We start from the raw sequence: 12305 nt of genomic DNA on the forward strand, positions 1-12305 counted from the left end.
CTAGTGATGTTGTTCGCATAGTAGAGTTGTTTTTTAGAGAAGTGGTGAGACTACATGGTTTGCCAAAGAGTATAGTTTCAGATCGGGATACTAAATTTGTTGGGTATTTTTGGCATAGATTGTGGAAGAAGTTGAAGATAGACTTGAAATTCAGTTCATTACATCATCCATAGATTGATGGAAAGACGGAAGTTGTGAATCCCAGTTTGGAAAACTTGCTCAGATGTTTGGTTGGAGACAAGCCAAAAGGATGGGATATGATTTTACCATAGGTAGAATTTGCATTTAATAATTCTATCAATCAGAGGATAGGTAAATAAGCATTCTAGATTGTACATGGGAGTAGTCCCAAAAACACTTTTGAATTATATCAGTTGGATAAAGGTGAGATAAGTAGTGCTAAAGTAGAAGATTTTGTTGAACATTTGAAGAACATCCATGAGGAGGTAAGGAAGCACATCATAAAGATTACTACATAGTATAAGGCTAAGGAAGATGTCAAAAGGAGGTATAAGAAATTTTAGATTGGAGATGAAGTCATGGTTCATTTGAGAAAGGAGCATTTTCTAGTGGGTACATATAATAAGCTAAAGATGAAGAAGTTTGGACCATGCAAGATAGTGAAAAGACATGATTTTGGAAATGCTTATGAAGTGGAGTTGCCTGCTGAATTGAATATTTCACTAGTATGTAGTATTTTAGATTTGACAGAGTATTATGAAGGAGGTGATGGAGATGAAGTTGTAGAAGCATAGTGAAGTATTCTAGTAGCTAGTTTGGCTACAAAGGAGATTGAGGAGATATTAGGTAGTTGCATTGGCAAAAATACAAGGAAAAAAAACTTATAAGGAATATCTAGTCAAATGGAAAGAGAGGCCATTAGATGATTCATCATGGCTAGTAAAGTAGGAGGTTAACCACCTTGGTTTTCCTCTAAACACCTGAGACGTGACAAAGTCACTTCTCAAATTACCCTAGGTATAAGAGTAATTTTGCATCATCCAAAAATATTAATTTTTAGTCTTTCCCATTTTAATTAGCATTAGTAGACAGTGAAGTTACTATTTATGTGAACTTGCTATTTTTAGAAAGTTTGTCGTATGAGCTTGGAATGTTCTACAAGAAAGTTCATTATAGAGTTGTAAGCCTACCATGAGAATTTCATTGCTCAAGCATAAGTATTGGTGAAGTTATTGAATATTTTTGGTGGAAAAATTTGTAAAAAAAATTTTAGGCTCACCATTGGAGGCCCTAGAGTGCCCAGATGAGGTCCGAAAACCTAACAGAAGGGCACTAGTGTGGTTCCAAGCCTATAGATCAGGAGATAACATTTTTGAAAAGTGGTTATAATAGCCAATTGGAGCAATAGTTTGAGAGTTATGGCCTTTCGAAGTTTAGCTATCAAAAATTTTAAAATAATTTGTCAAAGATGTATTTAGCTAACTCTATATGTATTGTTAGGGTCTGTTGGCCCTAGGTATTAAGTTTGAGCATCTAGGACCTTCTCAGGTAGCATAAAATTATCTATTTAAGAAAGGTGTGAACATTTGCTAGGAAAACTCTGTATGGTAGTTCATAGCTTGTCTTGCAAATTTTTTGTAATCAAGGAGCCCATGTGGGTTAGCACATTGTACTCTTGAATTCTATAATACTGCATTTGCGGTGCAAATAAGAAGTCCATATTTTGTTCTTGCATTTTTTTTTATTTCTTTATTTTTGTTATGAGTTTATGGTATTAAGGAGAGCACCCTTCATTGGATAAGTAGTATTGAAGCAGAAGAATTTGTTGAACATTTGAAGAATATCCATGAGGAGGTGAGGAAACACATTATCAAGATGAATACACAGTATAAGGCTAAAGAAAACATGAAAAGGAGGTATAAGAAATTTCATATTAGAGATGATGTCATCATTCATTTGTGAAAGGAGCATTTTCCAGTGGGTACACATAATAAGCTAAAAATGAAGAAGTTTGGACCATGCAAGATAGTGAAAAGGCATGATTTTGAAAATACCTATCAAGTGGACTTTCCTGCTAAATTGAATATTTCACCATTATTTAATATTTTAGATTTGACAAAGTATCATGAAGTAGGTGATGGGGTATTCCAACAACTAGTTTAGCTACAAAACAAATTGAGGAGATATTAGACGGCCGTGTTGGAAAAAGTACAGGGAATGTAACTTATGAAAAATACCCAGTGAAATAGAAAGGGAAGCCAATAGAATATTCATCATAGCTAGTAAAGGAGGAGGTTAACCATCTTGATTTTCCTCTTAATACTTGAGACATAATGGGGTTACTTTTGAAATTACCCCAAGTGTTTGATGCAAGAGAATCTTGGGTGTAAGAGCAATCTTGCATCACACAAAAAATATTTCCCTTCGATTGTTTCAATAAGGGTTATCTTAATATAGAGTTGTTTTTTGTGGAGGCTTGTTACTTAGTAAGTCAGTCATATGAAGTCAAAATGTTCTATTTTTAGTGGTGAAGCTTTATTTTACTTATATCAATTTGTCAGTGGAGTTTCATGGCCAGATTATATGTATTTGTGAAGTTATTACATATTTTTGGTCTGTAATTTTGGTTTAAAATTTTTAGGCTCATATTTGAAGGACTTAGAAGTCCTGGATGAGGCCCCAAAACTCAATGGATGGGCGCTTGTGCAAATCTAAGATTGTAGATTAAGAGCTAAGGTTTCTAAAGAGTGGTTATAATAGGCAATCAGAGCAACAGTTTGAGAGTTATGGTATTCCAAAGGTGGGCTACCCAAAATTTATGAAATAAATGTCAAAAGTGTATTTGGCTGACTTTATATGTATTGTTATGGTATGTTGTCCCTAGGTATTAAGTTTGAGTGTCTAGAACCTTCTTGGGTGACATAAAATTTCCTATTTAAAAAAGGCCCAAACATTGTCTAGGATAGCTTTGGGTGATAGTTTACAGCATTGTCTTGTAGATTACTATAATGAAGGTGCCCATATAGGTTAGCATATTGTAATTTTGAATTATATAATTCTACATTTTTGGCAATAATAAGAAGCCCATATTTTATTCTCGCAAATTGTTGTTGTTTCTTTGTTTCTATTATGTGTTTATGGTATTAAGGGGAGCACCCTTCGTCGCTTCTTCTTGGCTTTTATACTTGTTGTCCCTTTCTGATTTATTTCCATATAATGTGTATATATTGCTTGATTATGTATAATTGGTTAGAAATGGTTAAAGTTTGTATTCCTGAGCTTAGTTTTTAATATGATCGACCCATTTTCTTTGTTGTTTCCACAGGTGGCTTAAAAGATGCAAGGATCGAGAGACTTTGTCAATTTCTTCAAGTCAGCCAACTTCCATTAAGAAATGAAAGAAAACACTCTAATCTATTTCTTATTTGGTTCTCCATATTTGAATAATGTATATGTGTCTTCTATACTAAACTTTGAACATTCTAAAAATGTTATAAAAAAATTCTAAGTTCATAAATACAATATACTTTCTTCCTGATATAATAAATGAATGTTTTGTACATGGATTTTCTGATTTATCTCTATAAACTTAAAACTTTTTTATTCTCTTATTGGAAAATTTCAAATTCATCTCTTTATGTATCTCAACTTAATGCATAACATTTTTGAAAAATCTGTAATGTTTAATCAGTAATTAACCCCCTTAATAAACAAACTTTCACATAATCAGTATTGATATACAAACTAGGAAAAATTTGCAAAGGTAGTGAAAAATAATTAACATTTTTGGCAATATATCAAGGTTGTTTTCCTGCTAAACAACAAAAAACAAGCTACCTTATACATATCCATTGGGTACAAAGTCTTTTTCAACATTTAGAAAACTAAACCTTCTCAAATGTTAGAAAACTTTAGAAAACTAAAACAAAACTCTTAGAAAACTGAAACATGCTAAAAGAAACATACCACACCAAATTGAATCTCAAACTTAAACTGATAGCTTTGACCAGATTAGTAGGTTTCCATAGGATCCTATAGTTGTTCATTTTGATAATCATGCTATATTTGTATCATAGTTAAGAGATGAATATAGTTTCCTCTTATATGATCTCTTTTCTATGGCATAACAACTATATCCTAGTTGTGAAGGTTAGTAGTTGGTGGTTTTTATGATAGCTTGCAAGTTTGGTTGAAAAAATACTAAAAACAACTATAAAACTCAATTGTAGAACTTGAAATTATACCTTGTGTCATAATAACAACCTGATGTGTTGTTTTTGGTTATATTGTGGTGATATACTAGCTATCTTGGAGTGACCACACTTTCTATTCTTTGGTATCTTTATGTGTTTACAATGGTATATCAGTCAAGTATGATGAGAAATAATTCATCATATTGTTGTTGTGCCTCAAGATATAGCTTCAAGTTAATTATAACTCAAAAATTAGAATTAGTACTTGTTGTTTTTCTGAGATTGATTTAAAAGAATTTGTACCAGCAATATGCATGGATGTTTTTTTTATTTTTGTATAGTTGAAGGGCTAAAAACTAGGTCATTTCATTGTGAATCTATTATGAATTTATGGGGCATGTATGATTCAAAGCATAAAAATTTATTCAATGCTTTTTGTTGTATGTATCTCATGCATTGATGGTAGATTGATAATGACAATTGTAGTTTTTAGTTTTATTAGTAACCATTAAAAATTAACATAGTGAACCTTGATTCTAAATGTGCTGAAACAACACTTATTGAAATCTAAAAACCTAATTGCACATCCATTCTATTGTGTCAAGGCACTTATTCAAATCTAAAAATACCTCAAAAACATCATTTGAGGTGAATCCCATTCATAGGGATTCCCAACTTCTCTCCTTCAAATGTAGAAAAATGGAAAGCATTGTGTGGTGTAGTAGCCATTATAATATATAGACCAGCCTACATGGCATTAAAATTAGTATGGTTTCCAGACCTACTTTTCAATTCATCTCATTTCAATACAATGTCTCCTAGCTAGAAAATTTTAGGAGATGCTTTCTTATCAAATGTTCTTTTCATTTAAGCTTTGATGAAGCTCAATTTTTTACAAGGAATCTCTCATTTTCTTCTCTAATTCATTGAGTTGAGTCAGCCTTACTATCATAGTCTCCTCATCAATCGTATCCAATTGATGCATAATATCTAATGTTGGAAACTCAACTGAAATATGTAATCTATCTTTTTCACCATAAACCAACATATAAGTAGACATACTAGTTGACCTTCTAGGATTTCTTCTATCATCCCACAGTGTTGATTTTAGCTTTTCATGCCAAGCACATTGATTCCCTTCTAATGTCTTTTTTATAATTCAAATTAGGTTCTTGTTAGTGGATTCAACTTTCTCATTACCTTGTGGGTAGTAATTTAACAAAATATTTATATGCATGCCTTTTTTAACAGCTCGTTCTACAATTTTGTTTCTTGTAAATGCAAGTACATTATCAGAGATAATTAAATATGGCACGCCAAATTTGCAAACTAAATCATCATAAAAATTTAAAACAATAGTCTCATTTGCATCTCTAAGAGCCACTTCTTTAGTCCACTTTGTAAAATAATCAATGGTTGTCAATACCCACTTATGACTTGCACTTGAAGGTGGGTTTATGATGCCAATAAATTCTAGACCCCATTTCATAAATGATTGGTCCACCTAAATAGGTTGCAAGGGTAGTGCTGCTAACTTTTATTTACCAGAAAAAATTGAACATTGTTTACATTTCCTTACCCAAGAATGTGCATCTTTAAACACACTTAGCCAATAATAGCCCATTTTCATCACTTTGAGAGTTGTAGCTCTTGGTGAAAAGTGGCCTCCAACTAGACCTTCATGAAACTTATGTAAAATATGCTTGATCTTATCTAGTTTAATATACCTCAGCAAACCGGCTTGCAAATCCTTTTTAAATAGAATACCATTCATTAAATAATAAGGAATAGCCTACAATCTATAATACCTTTGTTTTGATCTTTCCAAATCTTTAGGACATCATCTAGTTTGCAAGAAAATGATCATACTATCCACCCAATCATTTTGAATAGTTGGAACAACAAGCTGTTCATCATCATTTAAAGCTAAAACAACACCAACATCATTATTTCCATTTCCAGCAAGCTATTCACACAAACCTTTACCTCTTACTAGCTTAGTAACCTTGATTTCAATTTCATATTTCATAGCCTTAGTAATGTAACCTTCTCTTTTAGTATTTAGATCCTTATTTAACAAGAAATCCTTAACTAAAGGATGAGAAACCATTAGCCTTATCTTATTGTTCGCAAGTAGGTGCCTAAATTTCTTCAAACTTCTTATAACAACAAGCACACATTTCTCAACAAATGAATAATGTACCTCATAATATTTAAGTCCTTGACTGAAAAATTCTTATTGCTCAAAACCTTGATCATTTTGATGTACTAACATAGCAACAATACTGTCAATATTTCCATAAGCATATAATGTGAAATCTTTTAAGAAATCATGATTTAACAATGTAGGAGCAGCAACTAACACTTTTTTTATCAGCTCAAAACTATGTTTCCCTTCTTTTGTCTAGCTCAAAACCATACCCTTTCTTAACATAGCTAGTAATGGCATTAATAATTCAACAATATTTGGAATAAATCTTCTCACAAAGTTAATCCTACCAAGAAAACTTTGAAGCCCCTTTTTGTGAGTTGGTAATGGTATATCAAGAATAACACTTAACCTTTCGGGTTCAATGATAATACCTTCTTTAGAAGCAATAAATCCTAGCACTTTACCCTCATGAACAACAAACACACTTTTCTTTGGATTCAAAGAAATACTATATTCCCTGCATCTTTTGATTATCACTGTTAAGTGCTGAAAATGATATGTTGCATTCTTTGGAAAAATAGTAATATCATCAAGATAAATAAGTACAAACCTGTACATCAAGTTTAAGAAAGCCTTACCCATTTCTTTTTGAAAGATTGCACCCACATTTGAATATCCAAATGACATCTTCTGATAAGCCATAGTTCTCCATTCGATAGTAAATGTTATTTTATATCTATCCTCTTCCTTGACGAAAATCTAGTTATAACCTAAGAAACCATCCAACAATGAAAATTGTTCTATACCTAAAAAAACTTGTAAAATTTGCTCCATTGAAGGTATAGGATGTATTTCCTTCAATGAAGCTCGATTTAAATCATAAAAATCAACACACAATCTGATTTCTCCATTCTTTTTTCTAATTTGATTTAAATTTGACACCCAAGAAGTATGCTTAATAGAGAATATAATGTTGCTCTCAATGAGTTTATTTAATTCTTTGATTCTTTGATCATGAGAGGTTATAACTTTAGATTTATTGGCTTTTGTTTTTGTCTAACTAGTTTTGCACCAGGTTCTAGTTTAATGGTATTTGAGCAATACTAGGATCAAACCCTTTTAAATCTAAATAATTCCATGCAATTATATCATGAAGCTCATTACATAAGTTGCAAAATTTTGACGCTCTTCAAGAGTACATACCTCTCCAAGTTTTAACATCTTATCTTTTGCAACTTCAATCTCTTCATAATACTCTTCTTTAATATGCAAACTAGATTTATTCTTTTTAATTTTTCGTTAGTATTAAAAGTAGATTCTAAGGTAGCTAAACCTTTAGGCAACTTGTTTTTCTTAATTGAATTATTTGATCATCATATTGATCTTGTAATTTATGATAGTTTAGATGATCAAATTTAACTTGTTCTTTAAAAAAATTAATAGGTGCCATGTCTCTTTCTTGTTTCTCCACTTTCTCAAACAACTCTCCTATCCCATCTAACACCTCATCCTCTTGCACCATCATGGTGTGAGTATCCTTGACTGACTAAGTAGAATCCTTATAGAAAGATGCCTCACATCTCTGATCCATTTGAGTAAAAAATGTTGTCACTTCTGCAATAGAATGCATATAGATTATTGCAGATCCTTTAGAATAGTAGGGCTCCACCCTAACCTAGAGATGTCACCTATAGCCTATCACCTATAGAATGGTGGGGTGGTGCCCACTTTAGATTATTATAGGTTTCACTAGGGGAATAATCTAATAATAGTGCAGGAAGGAAAGATAGTCTATGGGACTGGAGGCATCATATGAAAAGGATTCAAGGTCCAATTATGAAAACCTTGGAAAAAGGGGATAAATCAAAAAATAATTGCTACACCAAAACTAGGCACAAAAGACCAACTCGACTGACCTAATGGATAGATCAAGAATACAAAAACAAAAATAACAATTAAAGCAGAGAGCACAATTGTATTATAAGGTCATAATTGCATAGATCGAGCAAGTTCAAATTGAATATGTTGATCAGATTCAAAAAATTGCCAACTTTCAAAATTATTTGGAGTAAAGGGTCTTACAATAAATTTTACATGATTTTGACCTTTGGTTTCACTAATTTTAATAAGGTATATCATATTGTGCACCTACTGCGGCAATTTTGTCAGCTTGTTTATTCTTATTTCTAGACACAGATTGCAAATTAAAAGCTTCTAATCCTTCCATTAAATCCCAGTCAACATGCTTATAAATTTTCAAGAGATCATTTTTAGTTGTATGATTGCCTCTACCTTGATTAACAATCAATTCAGAATCACCAAAAACTTGCAAACTACTGATATCTCTTTTTATAGCTCATTTTAATCTATGCAAAAGTGTTTCATATTGAGCAACATTATTGGTACAACTGAATATAAATCTGAATGATATGTAATACCTTTCATTTGTTGGTGAAATCAACATATAACATCCTCCTACACCTATTTTGTTGCATGAACCATCAAAGAAAAAATTTCAAACAACATTATCTTGTTGTTCTGAAATCAAATTTGGGCCTTCAATAATATTTGGAAAGAAGTTAGTGGTTTCATGAGCGACATAATTTCCCAAAATTGGCTCCTCAACCTATTCCTTTGTAATTTTAACATTTTTGGTAGCCCAACCATCCAGTAACATATCAAGAACATTGTTTATCTATGTTTTGGGCTCATGAACAATAATACTTTCCTTTTGATCAAATAAAATAGTTTTTGTTTCATTTTTAGTAGTAACAATATTATGTTCAATGCAATCCTTTGCAATAGGCTTAAATGGCATTGTGACCTTAGTGCCATACTGAGTGTGAAAAAGTATATGAGAGCAATCTATCAATAAATAACATCCTATTTTGACAGTGAAATCTCATGATAAACATATGAAAAAATAGGGAGGCAAGTCAATGATGTAAATATTCATAGGGACAAAAAAACTAGGACAAGAATGTAAGGTCAAGTCTAGTTTTCTTATAATTCCAACAGTCTCAATAGTTGTCTCATCTAGTTGAAGCACCCCTTTCTCAAATGGATCATATTTGAGACCTAGCTGGTCTACAATTTTCTTTGGCATAACTGAACTAGTAGCACCTGAATCTATCATGCAATAATGAACAAGGTACTTTCCTATTACAATAGTAACATAAAAAGGTGGTGGTTTAACTAGCTTGGATAACTATTGGGTTGAATTAACATTTGCAACCATTAGGACTTTAGCAATTTGTTAAGCTAAAGCATTATCAGACAAAGTATGTGCTTCCTATGGCATATATTTTTTACTTGGGAGTTCTAAAACATCCTACATAGAAATAGGAACATGAGTCTTCTTCAAATGTGCAACAGTATTGAAATTTTGTGTACTAACCTTAAGCTAAAGTTTATGTACAATAGGCTCCTTTTTTTGTTGTGATGGTTGTAATATTGTCTTTGGAGCTTGTACTTATTGTCCTTTTCATTTTGGAACATATGGTGTCTTTTGCACATTGAAGGTCCTAGTTGAGTATTACTAGCATTAACATATTGTTGTTTTCCTTTATCATCTCATTGTTGAGACTTAATAGGAGGTTGTTCTACCTTATCAATATGTTGATGATAATTTGCAACCTGGGCCTTAGACTGTATGCTTTCTGCTATAGGTCTCCAAACTTGGTTTGGATGAAAATTTGTTGCTATAATAGGTTCATCTTCATTAAAATTCATTAGAGTAGCATCAAGGGTACCTTGTTGTTGCATTTGACCATGATGAACTTCTCATTGAATAGTTGCTTGTTATCCTTTAAGAACACCTTGTATTATTGCCTCAAGCACATGTGGACAATCAAGCTAAAAATGATCATCATTAAAAGTATTGAACCACTCCTCATCATGCACATATTTTTTTTGAGGAAGAACTACTAACTCTTTAGAAGTACTTTGACCATAGTTTATTTGTTTCCCTTGAGCTTTCCTTGGTTGGTTTGATCTTGAAGCTTGATTTCACATCATACTATCATTTTTCTAAAGTTTGCATCATACTATCATTTTTCTTCGTTAACTCCAAATTATTCTCTTTCAACTCTGTGATAGGAGTTGTAGCAGCATGTTCCTCTGCTACAACTTGCATGGTAAATATTGGTAATGTTGGAACAGGTGGAACAATGGCCAATGGTGGTACAACTAATTGTATTCATGCAAAGTAAGGCATTGGGGGCCTAGGAGGTAACTTATCAACTTGTATCATGTTGTTTTAAGCTCTAACAACAATATCAAATGCATCAGGAAAGTACACCGTCGCATAGATTGTATCACAACTAAAATATCATTGTTAAAAGCCTTCAAATAAAATAAGAATGCATAATCATTAGAAGGTTTAGTAGATGTTGGAATTATGACCCAAGTTTTCCAAAAAATGAATATTAAAATAAGAAATATGCTCATTAGGATACCTTTTAAAAGTTGTTAGTTACTCAACCAATGAAAGATTATCAAATTTATTCTCAAACTTGCTGATCAAAAGGGTTCCCAATGCATCCCATGAAGCAATTTAATTTACCACTAAAATTTGGAACCAAATGAATTCTTTACCTTTAATAGAAGTTGCTAACAAATTTAAGGCTACATCCTCATGTTGAACTTGATGCAATCCACAAAGAGTGGCTATATCTCTAATATGTTCAATTGCTAAAACATGATTTTGACTATTAAAATATGGCATACTTTGTAAAGTTGTTGGCATAATATCATGATGAGTAGCAATTTGTAAAGGGCTCTCAACATTAAAAGCTACAAATAGAAAATTTTGGGTCATTTGACGAACTGGTGGTACTTGTTACTGCACTAAAAGTGGTAATAAAGGTTGATTAGGTTGATTCACCTTATTGTTTTGCATAGGTGGTGAATGTTTTCCCTTTTACCCTTCTTCTAGGCATTGACACTTCTTTTGTTGATATATTTTTAGACCTTGAACAATAGCTGGAGTACCACTTGTAGATGCTACTAAAGCAAATTGATCCCTTGGCGATTCCACATAAATGGGCACTTCAGATCCAAAATTATCAAGAACACTCAAATCTTCAATAAAACTAATATCTTCAATAATTACCTTGGTTTCCTCAGAATTTGTAGACTGGTCCTCAAATATAGGATTTTCAAATGTAGATAAATCTAATTCAAATAATGAAGTAGACCTTCCTCTTGCAACTCGTGGTGATCTTACTCCTCCTGTTGATCGGTTTGCTCTTATATCTAGTTGTAATTATTGATATATAAATCCTTTTATGTTTGATCTTGTGGAGTTCTTCTCATTAAAAGAATCACAAAAACTACAACTATATATGAGATAAACCTCTAAAATAGAGTCATGAGGTGATAATAAAATACCTTCAAAAAGGTTGGAATATTGTTGTTGAAACCAAAACAATGGTAAAATCTAGTAATTTAGAAAATTGTACAGTAGTTCATGTCCCACTAGGCATGCCAAAAACTATTGTCAATCAGGACTGCACCTTTAGCAAGATGAAATATCTAGCTATCCTATTGAAACATGGAAACTCTCTTGGGTGGTGGGTTGTCCTAAAATAAGAGATGAACCTTTGAATCCAATCAGTTCCTAAATATTGATCACCTAAAAGTTAACTTGAATGTGAAAAAAGGGATAAGAAGATGAATGATAAAATGAATATTAGATCCTAAATGAGGTGATACACTAATGATTTTCATGTAACTACAATCTAATTAACACCAATTACCCAAGATTCTAATGATTCACAATACCTAGAAAAGCATGCACTTGCAAAAGTGATTCTATGCAAGGACCTAGAATCTTTTGAAAGGAACACCTAGGCTCTACCAATTTTATGCAAAAAGAATAAGGACACAAATAAAGATCCGCAATTACAAATATTGAGATTCTAATATGAAACAAGGAGTGTAGCTTGAATGAAGGATAAACACAGCCTAAAAGAAAATCATCCACAATATTGCATAAA

Source organism: Cupressus sempervirens, chromosome 6 (assembly GCF_028749045.1).
Source record: "Cupressus sempervirens isolate cs-2001-9-10 chromosome 6, ASM2874904v1, whole genome shotgun sequence".
NCBI classification, from domain to species: Eukaryota; Viridiplantae; Streptophyta; class Pinopsida; order Cupressales; family Cupressaceae; genus Cupressus; species Cupressus sempervirens.